Raw genomic sequence first — 12,182 nt, 5'->3', positions numbered from 1 at the left:
CCTTAAGAGTAAAAATAAATTGGTTTATCTGGGCCAACTGTATGGCCTTAAACACCCTAAAGGAAAGTATAACGAAAGATTAAAGGGGCCAATATAATTTCATAAGAGTCCATGTGTATAGCTAAAGGCTACATAACAAGCAACAATGCCAGACAGGCAATACCTTCTTTTGAGTTGTTGGCCAGGGTGGCCAAAGGTACGCCCAGATAGTAACCCAGCATAGAGCTGGGAAAATGAACAGCAGACCCCAATCTTTTCTAAAGGAATATTGACAACTGATTACTGCTAGATGAGGAACAGCTGACCCTCATAAAAGAAAGACCTCTAGATAGATGACTAGATTCACCAGATGGACAAGTAGTGGGGAACAGCTCAGGGTGCCGACAACACAGAAAACAGTAGCAGGGATGACAGAGTATAAGGGCTCTAGTTGGGGGAGGGAGGCTATGGGAGGGTGCTATCAGGGAAGTGGGTGTATAGTTGAATGAGATGGTTTGGGATGTTCTGTGATATACATAGACACAAAAAAATCAACAAATTTTTATCAGTAGCAGGGATGACAGAGTATAAGGGCTCTAGTGGAGGGAGGGAGGCTAAGGGAGGGTGCCATCTGGGAAGTGGGTGTATAGATGAATAGCACGGTTTGGGATGTTCTGTGTGTTATACACACAAAAAAATCAACAAATTGAAAAAAATGAATTATAAAAAATATTTTCTGACCCTCTTTTTAGAATAATATTTTCAGTGGATATTCACTTCACAGTTTTTTTCTTTGTCCCTACAGCACTTCCCGCTGTCTTCTAGAGTTCATTATTTTTAACAATCCGTTTTTTGAGCCATGTGTTTTGAAGCCCTCTTATGTAGATGCACAAACATTTAGGATTATTGTCATGCCCTATTTCATAAAAAGACATATTAGAACTTTACCATTACAAAATGATCTCTATCTTTGGCAATATTATTTGCACTGATATCCACTTTGTCTTATATTAACATAGTCATTGCAGCTTTCTTTCAGTCAGTATCAACGTGGTATGTCATTTACATTCTCTTATTTTCAACCTGTTTTGTATATTTAAAACAGGTTCCTCGAAGGCAGTATAGACTTTGATCTTGATTTTTTTTTTAGCAGTTCTGAGAATTCTGAGTTTTCTTTTTACTTCTAGGCTGCTTATACTCATCATTGTTTCTTTGAATGTGTCTAGATAATTTTTATCTCAGCATCAGGAAGTTTTCACATACAGCACTGACTGTGGCTCAGCTGAGGCAGAGGGAGGAGCCCCTGAAGACCTCTGGAATTCCTCTTCTGTGGCGTGCTCTTCTCTCTAGGACTGGGCACTCTAGACTCCAGCTGGCCTGGTCTTCCCTGACTCTCATCATCTCAAATCAAGGTGTCCATCACGCTGTGCCTGGGTTGTCCCTCCTTGATAATGTTGAAGACTCTGTCCAAAAAGTAGAAATTATTATTCATATGTAATTTTTGAAATGACTAACATAGGTTATGTGACCTGTCCTAAACCACAGAGTTATAAATGGTACAGTTGGGATTCATATCTAAGTTGGTCTGGCCTCAGAGCTGACGGTTTCTTTATCAAAGCAGAATTGCTAATAAATGCTGATGTTGGAAGAATTCCAGGTAACGTTCATGTATTATTTAAATTTTCCTGATTATTTGCTATTCTTCTCACTATGTTTTAAAAAATTATTAATAAGTTAGTTATTTCAAGTACATAACACATTGTATTGCAAAATTCTTGTCTCACCAAAGGGGTTATGTAGATAAAAAGTTGAATACTTTTTCACACAGCAGTTATTTTTAGTGCTAGGAGGTATCAGCCTTATGATAGCTTTTACACCCCCAGTCTGGCTATGTCAGTCTAAATTAATCTTGATTTTGATATTCTCAGGAAACATCACATTCATGATAAATCATCTCTTAACTAAATGATTTTGTATGAGAAAAAGCAATACAGAAATTTTATTCCCTGAAATCTTAGTTTTATAAAAAATATTAAAAATTTCTCTATGAAAGTTAGTTACAGTGTTTTCTGTTAATTCAATGTTCATTACTACAGTAATGAAATAATCATGATAGACAGAAGAAGGTGAGCACTCAGTGATTTCCTGACACCAGCAGGATGCTGAGCATGGGAATGAGAAAGGAGATGCTTATGATTCAGGGAGTCCATTACTAGTGTAGTAGAATGAAGCTCTCAGATGCATTTACTTCAACTGCACCTGTTAGTCAAAGTTTTCCACTAGCACTTAAGCATATGCTTTCCAAGGTTACAGCTACACCATGTTAGAGTGTATTCTAAGGGGAGGCTCAAGTGACAAGGGGTTAAGATGACCTTCAAAAAATAGACTCGTGGAAATAAATGCAATTTAAATTAGTTGGATTTTTAGCCATAAAGACAATGTTAATAGTTCTGTGGATTGTTAAAGGAGTAATTTAAAATCACCAGTGATTCATTCAGTGATCATAAACTAGAACCAATGATCTGTGAGTATTGATCTGAAGGTGAATTTAATAAGTAAATAATAAATCTATAAAGAAGTTGCTTTCCATGTGGTTTAAAGAACATTTTCTTCAAAAAAATGGCTCAGTGGGTAAAGTTGCTAAGCCTGAGGACATGAGTTGTCCTCTGACCTCCACGTGTGCATGCACACACAGACACAGAGAGACAGACACACAGAATAAATAAATGTTAAAAAGGTATGGACAGAGAGGGGATAATAAAGAAGCTGAACATAGCATGAAGAACCTGAAAACTGCAGGAGAGGGTGATGTGAAGAGAGAAGCCACTGGCTTCGAGCGCTCCCACCTCCCACACAGCGCTTAGTACATACTTAGCTCTCATCAGGAACATGAATTAGAACTACTTTGAGAGTTCATCTTACTCCAGTCAGAATGGCTAAGATCAAAGAAAAAAAGTGACAACAAATGCTGGCCCAGATGTGGGGAAAGAGGATACTTGTTCACTGCTGATGGACGTGTAAACTGGTGCAGCCACTCTGGAAATCAGTGTGGAGGTTCCTTAAAAAGCTAGAAATAGATCAATCATATGATCCAGGCATACCACCCCTGGACATATTCCCAAAAGAGTCTATATCCTGCTACACATACCAGCTTATCCATGTTCATGCTGCTCCATTCACAATAGCCAGAAAATAGAAATAGACTAGATGTCCATCAACTGATAAATGGATAATGAAAATGTGATTCATATATACAATGGAATATTATTCATCTGTAAAGAGAAATGAAATTATGAATTTACAAATAACTGAATTAAACTGGAAATAATTATTCTGAGTGAAGAACCCAGAATAGACAAATGCCATATGTTGTCTCTTATACCTGGAGGCTAGCATTGAATCTTTAGAAAATATGTGTGCTTAATTTAGGGTAGGCACCCATAAGAGTCAGGAAGCTTACTAGTTACATGTTATATTAATTTATTATAAGGGACTATGGGGTGGGTGGGGTTGGGGGGATTCTAGAGAAAAGGGGATAGAATGCAGATGGTATGAGGAAGGAAGGGGTAATAAGAGAGCAGGAAGGGTTAAATGGAGTGGAGGATTGAAGGGTAGCATGGTAGTTTCAATGAAGAGTGTCTACCATAGGTTCAGGTATTTGAACATTTGATCCCCAGTTGGTGGTGCTATTTGGGGGAGCCTTGCTGGAGGAGGTATGTCACTGGGGTCAGGCTTTCTGGTTTATATCCTTGCCCACTTCCAATTCATGCTCTCTGCTTCCTGCATGTGGCTGGAAATGTGATCTCTCAGCTTCCTGCTCTGGTTGGGCCACCATCTGGCATGCCTCCTTCCCATTATGGATTCCCCTTCTGGAATCATAAGCCAGATAAACTCTTCCGTAATTTTCTGTTGGTCATAGTATTTTTTTTTTTTTTTGGTCATTTTGAGACGAGGTTTCCCTGTAGCCACAGCTGGCCTGGATTCACTAATGGAGACCAGGCCAGCCTCAAACTCACAGAAATCTGCCTGCCTCTGCCTCCCGAGTGCTGGGATTAAAAGCGTGTGCCACCTTGCTCAGCTATGGTCATAGTATTTTATCACAGCAACAAAAAGTAACTAATACAGCTGGGGTAGAGGAGGGACTATAGGGAGAGATAACTAACACTAAAGACCTTTGAAAATGCTATATATGGAAAGCTACTACTGCAGAAACTTCTAAACACACACACATATGGAGTTATATAATGGAGCAACAATGTCTTTCCCAGAAACCATAGGTTAACAAATAAAAAGCCCAGTGTCATAAACAGGTTATTTCTTTTTGTGTTATTCATCATTGGACCCAAAGGAATCCCCTTAATGTAAGAAGCTATTGCCATTGCTCTTGGTTGACCTTCAGAATTCAATGGTAAGCTCCTATAGCCGATGTATACCATATACTTGAGTCATAGTACATGAAAAAATCAAGCTGGTACAGATCTGGAAGCTTCATCCCTACCAGATAGCTTTCATAGTGCTAGAAGGGTATATGCATGTGGCTGGGGAAGAAAAATAACCATCAGTCTCACCCATCTGTGAATCCTGTGAGGTACAATAGGAACTATCCTGGTGAATATGCCCACTGGTGTAATAATGACATGAATGTTATGGGAATATTCAACCGCTTTCTGATTAGATTTAAAGCCTGTTCCACAGGATGGAATTCCTGCCTTGTACTTTTAACTGGACCAAAAAGTAATGGCTGGCTAGGTCATAGGCCCTATGGGAGAACCTAATACTATTATTCTGCTAAATGAACATAGTAATAAACTGTTCACTAAAGTATTATTTTATACCCATATATTAGTGTGTCTCTCAACCCTCATCAGAGAATGCTTCTTTTTGACGTAGATAACAATTAATGAGACCCATAAATGGTCAACATGAAGAGAATAAGACACTGCGGAGTGTTTAGCTGTAAGTGGAACATTTATATCACATTCTCTCCTGCCAAGACTCAGGGGTCATCATGAAAGAGAAGAGAGAAAGGCTATAAGAGCCAGGGGGAGTAGCTGTCTGTAGAGAAACAGTGTTTTCCAGAAATGACAACAGTGTTGAACACATGAACAAACAGCAGCTGTGACTGCAAGCACAAGACCTGAACAAGATCAAATAGACAAAATCCTAACATGGATGGGGAAAGGCTCATGAAATACCACCTCTAGCTGAGGAGCTATTGGGAACTGATGGCTGCTGGGGAGTTTTCTTCATCGATGGGGTCCCTGAGAGGCTATCCATACCCCATTAGATGGTCCTACAATGCACGTATAGGCAGAACTAAGCAGACTCAGTTGGTTAAAAAGATAGCATATGAACTTGAGAGGGAAATGTAGCAGGGGGATGAGGAGGAATTTGAGAGGAGGTTAATGGGGATGAATTTGATCAAAAGACATTATATGTTGCATATAATACATTCTCAAACCAAAACTTTAAAAAAGAATAATGTAAGGGTACATATTTAGCATATAGTAAGAAATTATGTTTGTCTAGGAATGTGACAGACTTAGGGTTTTCTCTAGGATCTAGGACCTCTCCAGGCATATGTATTTTACTATGTTTACAGTACAAATGAGTTTCGTCACATTGAATGGGCTTTAAGTCCAATTAGATAGAATAATTATTCCCAAGATAGAAGTGCCGCTACTACACTAATATAGTTTGCTGTGCCAGTCCTTATATTTACAGACAATTATACCTGTCAGCACTCATCAAAAAAGCTTCTTTTTGCAACAGATGGAGACTATTACAGAGCTCTGCAACTGGTCACACACAGAGAATAAGTGTCTGTGAGATATCCAGTCCTAAGTGACACATCTACAAAAGACCTCTACACCTAAGGATCATAGGACATAGTGGAACGGGGGTAGAATGAATACTATGCATCTCTCAACTCTCACCAGTATTACTTCCTCATGCAACAGAGGGCAATCAATACAGAAAGCCACAACTGGCCAAGCTGTAGAGATAAAAGACTGTAAAGTGCATGTCCCTGGATAGGACTCCTATATTAAACCTCATCCACCCAGGGCTCAGGGACCATGGGGGAAGAAGGTGGAAAGAATGTAAGGGCCAGGGGAGGTGGATGAGTTTTCCAGGCTTCTGAGAACTTACTAATATGAACTTACAGCAATGGTGATGGCATGCAGTACAAGACCCATGCGAAGAAGGGCTATTGGCAGTTGATCACTGCTGGGGAAGAGAGAGTTTTTTATTTTTTTGTTTTTTGGTCTTTTTGAGACGGAGTCTCCTTGTAGCTCCAGCAGGCCTGGAACTTTCCAGGTAGACCAGGCTGCTCTTGATCTCACCGAGATTTGTGTGCCTCTGCCTCCTGAATGCTAGGATTAAAAGGCATGTGCCTGGTAAGTTGTTCTTCTTTAAGTGAGTGGCACTAGATAGGCTGACCAGGATCCAGTGGATGAACTCATACTGAGGGACATCTGGAGACATAAACTTGACTCAACAGGCCTTAGCATATATGACAGAATGAATGAAACCTGATGGGGAGTGTTCTAGTTTGTTTCTCCATTGCTGTGACCAAAAACTCTGAACAATGACAACTTGGGGAGGAAAGGATTTATTCGGTTTTCATCTCCAGGGTCACAGTTCATTACTAAGGGAGCCCAAGGTAGAAACTCAGGGCAGGAACCTGGAGGCAGGAGCTGAAACACAGGCCATGGAGGAACGCTGCTTACTGGCTTGCTCCCCTTGCTCAGCCTGCATTCTTATGCAATAGAGGCCCACCTGCCAAGGGGTGGCACTGTCCACAGTGGGCTGTGCCCTCCCACCTCACTCAATCAAGAAGATGCCCCACAGACATGGCCACAGGCCAGTCCAATGGAGGCAATTCCCCAATTGAGGCTCCCTTTACCCAGGTGTGTCAAATTGACAGCTAAAGCTATCCAGCACAGGGAGGCAATGGGAGGGGGTGCAGATAGGGGAGGGGTCTAAATAAGATTAAAACACATTGTATGATATGCACAAAAATTCAATGGAAATATATTTTTTAAAAAATGTAAGAAAAGTTTGTAAAGATAACAGTTTCCCTATATTAGTAAATCTGAGGGTACTGAAATGAAACTAAACATTCAACGAAAAGTGGGATTTTTTGGCCAATTTTAATAAAAGTGATTGTTACATGAAACATGCCTGTAATCCTAGCATCCAGGTGGCTTCAAGTTGGAAGCTAGTCAGGCCCTCTCTCTGTACACACACACACACACACACACACACACACACACACACACACACAGCCAGCTCTGTTCCTGGAACATAAAATATAGTAGTAAACCAAGTAACTCTAATAAGGTTAATCTGATACTAGAGTTACAAGGGCCAAGCAATTCATCAAAATGAATTAGTAATAGTCTCAAATGCAAAGAATAGCCAGTCACATAGCAGGAGTACTGATGCTTTCACAAAACATGGTACAAGAAAGTTTCTCTTAAGTAGATACTGTGGCCTGAGAAAAGTGAAACAGGTTAAAGTCTGGGTGAAGACTTCTGGACACAGAATGCAGCAGGCACAGACCTCATAGAAGAGATACACCTACTGTGTGTGAAGGGTGAAACAAAGGTTATGACGGCCAGACTGTACAAGAGAAAACAGAGCTCTGGAAACTTCATTCCCAGGCTACAAAACAGAAATGACATCTCATTAGCAGATCTGTGGGAGTAGATCCTGGAGCTGCAGCAGGCCTACTGTGTGCCAGTGCCAGAGCTGGAGCAGGCTGACTGTTTGCTGATGCTGTACACTGTAAACACATGCTTTGTTCTGAGTGTGAATAATATCTCACACATCTATGATATGTTTTTTTAATATAACTTTGCCACTTTCTCCTGCAGGGATGCATAGTTAGTAGCCACAGTTTCAGCACATCTTCATGTATCGTTCACATTTCTCAGGATTTTGAACAACTGGTCATCATTTTCTATGCTGGGTCACTTTTCATGTACATGCCATTATCCTGTCATGGCTTCTCTTGGCTTAAAAAAGTAATTATTGTTGACAATGGCTATAAAATGGAAGACTCCTGCATTGTTCTGGAAGTACACATATTAAAGACGCTGCTATTTAGAAATAGGCTTCCTGGAAAATCAAATACAATAGAGACCTAAGTATTTGAAGCATTACCAATGCAATATTTCCCAAATTTATAGTGAAAGTTATTTCCTGAGAGTTCACATCAGTATAGAGCATGTTCTTTCAACACAGTTGAAATTATATAAACCTAGAATCATAACAGCTTAGCAGCAGAAGGTACTGGAGAGATTTTTGTCTATTAATTTCAGATTTCATAAGCTATACTTTAAAGTGATATTAGCAAGTCTTTCTCTCATACACACACACATACACACACACACACACACACACACACACACACACACAAATGAAATATTAGGATTTTAGGCCCTGTTCTCTGCCAGCTTTGGATCCAGGCAGACTCCAATTCTTTAACCTCAGATCCCTGGACTAGCTTCCTAACTGAAACTAGCTAAACACCCTAACACAGATTGCTAAATCCCCACTCAGGCAGTCACCAAACTGCCATCTTCCCTGTCTCTGGATCAGCTGTACAGATCTGGCCAGCCAGAACTCTGGTAAGTCTGAGCCTGCCCATTAAGTCTCTACTCCATTCCTCTTGCCCATCCCCACCCTGTCCCCTGCCTGCCTTGGACCCAAAGGGATCCAATTACTTTACCTCATATCTCTGGACTAGCTTCCTAAAAAAGACTAGCTAAACTCCCTAGCATAGACTCCATTGGCTCCTGATCTTTCTGACACAGACCAGCCTTCTTACTAACCTGACTAACCTACCTACTACTCTGTCCCACCATCCATCCAGACCAGTCTACTACCCTGAAAGAACCTGAAACATGCACCAATTTATTTTCCATACCTGAATCAAAAGCAACCAAACTATATAAACAATATTAACAGAACCAAAATTAAATTAAACAAAAGCAGAGACGATGTTCCTGATGTACACATAACCAATAAAGAAGATTCATATGCCCAAACAGCAATGCAAAAACACAAACAATACGAAAAACCAAGAGAATATGTTCCCACTACCCACTAGTCCTACAGAAGTGCACTACAATGAGAACTACCCTGAGGAGCCCCAAGACCCAGAATTTTAATAGAACAATCATAAACATGATCAAAGAACTTCAAGGAAACAGACATGTATCTCAAGGAACTCAAAGAGGAAAGGCATAAACTTATGATGGAAGCCCAAGAATATACAAATATGTGGCTTAAGAAAATATCAAAGACAATTCATTACTTGAAAAGTGAATTCACAAAAGAGATAGAAATAATGAAGAAAATTCAAACAGAAATGAACATGGGATTGAAAAACTCAACAAACCAATTAGAAACAACAGGAGAAGGCCTCACAAGTAGGATGAATGAAATAGAAAACAGAATATCAAGACTGGAAAATAAAGTTGAAGATCTGGACTCCTTAAGCAAATACTATGTGAAATTGAAAAAAACACAGGAATAGAGTACTCAAGAAATGTGGGACAACATGAAGAGGCCAAATCTATGAATTATAAGCATATAGAAAGGAGAAGATTCTCAGGTCAATGGCATTGAACAGATGTTCAAAAGGATTATAGGAGAAAACTTCCATAAATTAAGGAAAGACATACCTATAGAGATTCATAAAGTACAGAGCACCAATTAGACGTGACTAGAACAGAAACTCCCCACGGCATAGCATACTAAAAACATTAAATGTATAGAACAAAGAGAGGGTACTGGAAGCTGATAGAGAAAAACAACAAGTTATATATAAAGGAAAACCCATCAGAATTAAAACTGACTTCTCAGGGCAAAGTATGAATGCCAGAAGAGCCTGGACCAAAGTATTCCCAGTTCTAAATGACTATGGATGTCAATCCCAAATATTTTATCCAAAAAAAGATCTACCATGGTCAAAGGGGAATGGAAAATTTTTCATGATGTGAACAGGCTGGATGAATTCATGTCTACCAAACCAGTTGTACAGAGACTCCTTGAAACAACACAAAGGACTGAAGAAAGGAATGAGTATACCCAAAAGGCCACAGAAAGAAAACAAAGAAAGAAACAATAGAAAAACTCAGAATAGGGCCACAAACACAAAGAAATCAAAATGACAGTAACCAACACACATATTTCAATAATAGCACTAAATATCAATGCCCTCAAATCACCTGCCAAAAGACATAGGCTGGCGGAATGGATGAAGAAAGAAAACTCATTTTTTGTCTTTAAGAAATCATCTCACTTTCAAGGAGAGACACTACTTTAGGCTGAAAGGATGGGAAAAAATATTCCAAGCAAATGACACTAAGAAACAAGCAGGGGTTGCAATTCTAATATCTGACAAAATAGACTTCAAATGGAACAATTTACCAAGAATATATTATAATCATGAACATATATTTACCAAACTCTAGAGCACCCAATTTCATAAAAACAGTCCTCCTGGACTATAAAACAGAGATTAACCCCAACTCAGCAATAGTAGGTGACTTTAATACTCCACTATCTTCAATAGACAGGCCAACTGGACAAAGAATAAACAGAGAGACATCTGAATTAAATGACATCTTACATGAAATGGACCTAACATACATATACAGAATATTCCACCAAAGCACCAAAGGATACACTTTCTACTCAGCAGCCCATGCAAGGTTTTCCAAAATTGACCACATTCTGAGACACAAAACAAATCTCAAAAAATACAAAAAATGACATAATTCCGTGCATCCTATCAGTGCAATAAAGCTTATAATCAACGGCAAAAGAAGCTCTAGTAACTACATGAATTCATGGAGATTAAACACACTCCCGAATGATGAATGGGTCAAAGAAGAAATTAAGAAAAACATAAAAGTGTTCCTGGAACTAAATGAAAATGACAATACAGCACAAAAAAACCTCTGGGACATCTTAAAAGAAATCCTAAGAGGAAAGTTTATAGCTCTTGGTACCTACATTAAAAAAAATACACAGTACAACTCAAGATTCTGGAAAGGCAAGAACAAATCAACTCCAAACTTTGTAGACAAGAAGAAATAACAAAAATCAGAGCAGAATCAATGAAATAGAAACAAAGAAAATAATGCAAAAATATCAATGATTCTAAGAGCTGGCTCTTTGAATGGTTAAACAAGATAGACAGACCTAGCCCTGTTAACCAAAAGAAGGAAGGAAAGAAAGCAAATCTGTGCTGGATAGCTTTAGTGTCAACGTGACATACCTGGGTTGAGGGAGCCTCAATTAGGGAATTGCCTCCATGGGACTGGCCTGTGGCCATGTCTGTGGGGCATCTTCTTAATTGTTGTGTGATGTGGAAGGGCCCAGCCCACTGCAAGTGGTGCCATCCCTGAGCAGGTGGACCTGTGTTGCATAAGAAAGCAGGCTGAGTCAGGGCTAGGGGAACAAGTCAATAAGCAGCATTCTTCCATGGCCTGTGTTCCAGCTCCTGCCTCCAGGTTTCTTCCCTGAGTTCCTACTTTGGGCTCCCTGATGAACTGTGACCTGGGAAATGTAAGACAAATAAACCTTTTCTTCCCCCAAGTTGGTAGTGGTTAGAGTGTTTTATCACAGCAATGGAGAAACAAACCAGGACAGAAATTGGTACCAGAGGGCATTGCTGTGACCGACCTGATGTTGGAGGATTGTGGAAGCGTTTGGAACTTTGTGCTGGAAAAGCCACTGAGTGCTGAATTTGTTGCTGTGGAGCTTGGAACAATTATGCAGAGTCAGAGAGGTGGAACTGCCAGAACCCTTTGGAGCCCAGAAGATCTTGAGCGAATCCCAGATGTCCAGCTTTGAGCTACTTTGCTGGACTTCGGTTTTACTTAGGTGTGCCTGATTGTTCCCTCTTGAAATAAGACAGTACTTGCCTTGGATTTTCCAGGAACCCACAGTTGAGAGACGCTATGGACTTCAAAGTGTTTGGATTTTTTTTTTTTAAGGAGCAAATTTTTATGCTTTGAAGAATTTTTTTTTAATAACCACATGATTAGAAGCATTTTTTCATTACAGCTTTAACATATTCATTAACACATTCCAGAGCAAGGATACCTCTCTGTCAAACGTGGCTGTAAATTTTTAGGTTCACAGTTGAATTAATACAGTCATACAATATTGAACTCAGCATA

At 39.6% G+C, this 12,182-nt stretch overlaps 1 long non-coding RNA gene across 1 annotated transcript in view; it reads right to left on the bottom strand.

Annotated features, from left to right (window-relative positions):
• Positions 1-1,051: 1,051 nt before the first annotated feature.
• Positions 1,052-12,182, bottom strand: part of LOC115070048 — a 28,155-nt gene continuing 17,024 nt past the window's right edge. The window contains exon 2 of the long non-coding RNA XR_003849251.1: positions 1,052-1,442. This is a non-coding gene — a long non-coding RNA (uncharacterized LOC115070048). The remainder of the gene's footprint in view (positions 1,443-12,182) is intronic.

This window comes from Nannospalax galili, unplaced genomic scaffold (assembly GCF_000622305.1).
Source record: "Nannospalax galili isolate Female #2095 unplaced genomic scaffold, S.galili_v1.0 scaffold895, whole genome shotgun sequence".
In the NCBI taxonomy this organism is placed as follows: domain Eukaryota; kingdom Metazoa; phylum Chordata; class Mammalia; order Rodentia; family Spalacidae; genus Nannospalax; species Nannospalax galili.
Note: the sequence above shows the minus strand (reverse complement) of the source record. Positions and strands in the feature narration are given on the sequence as shown.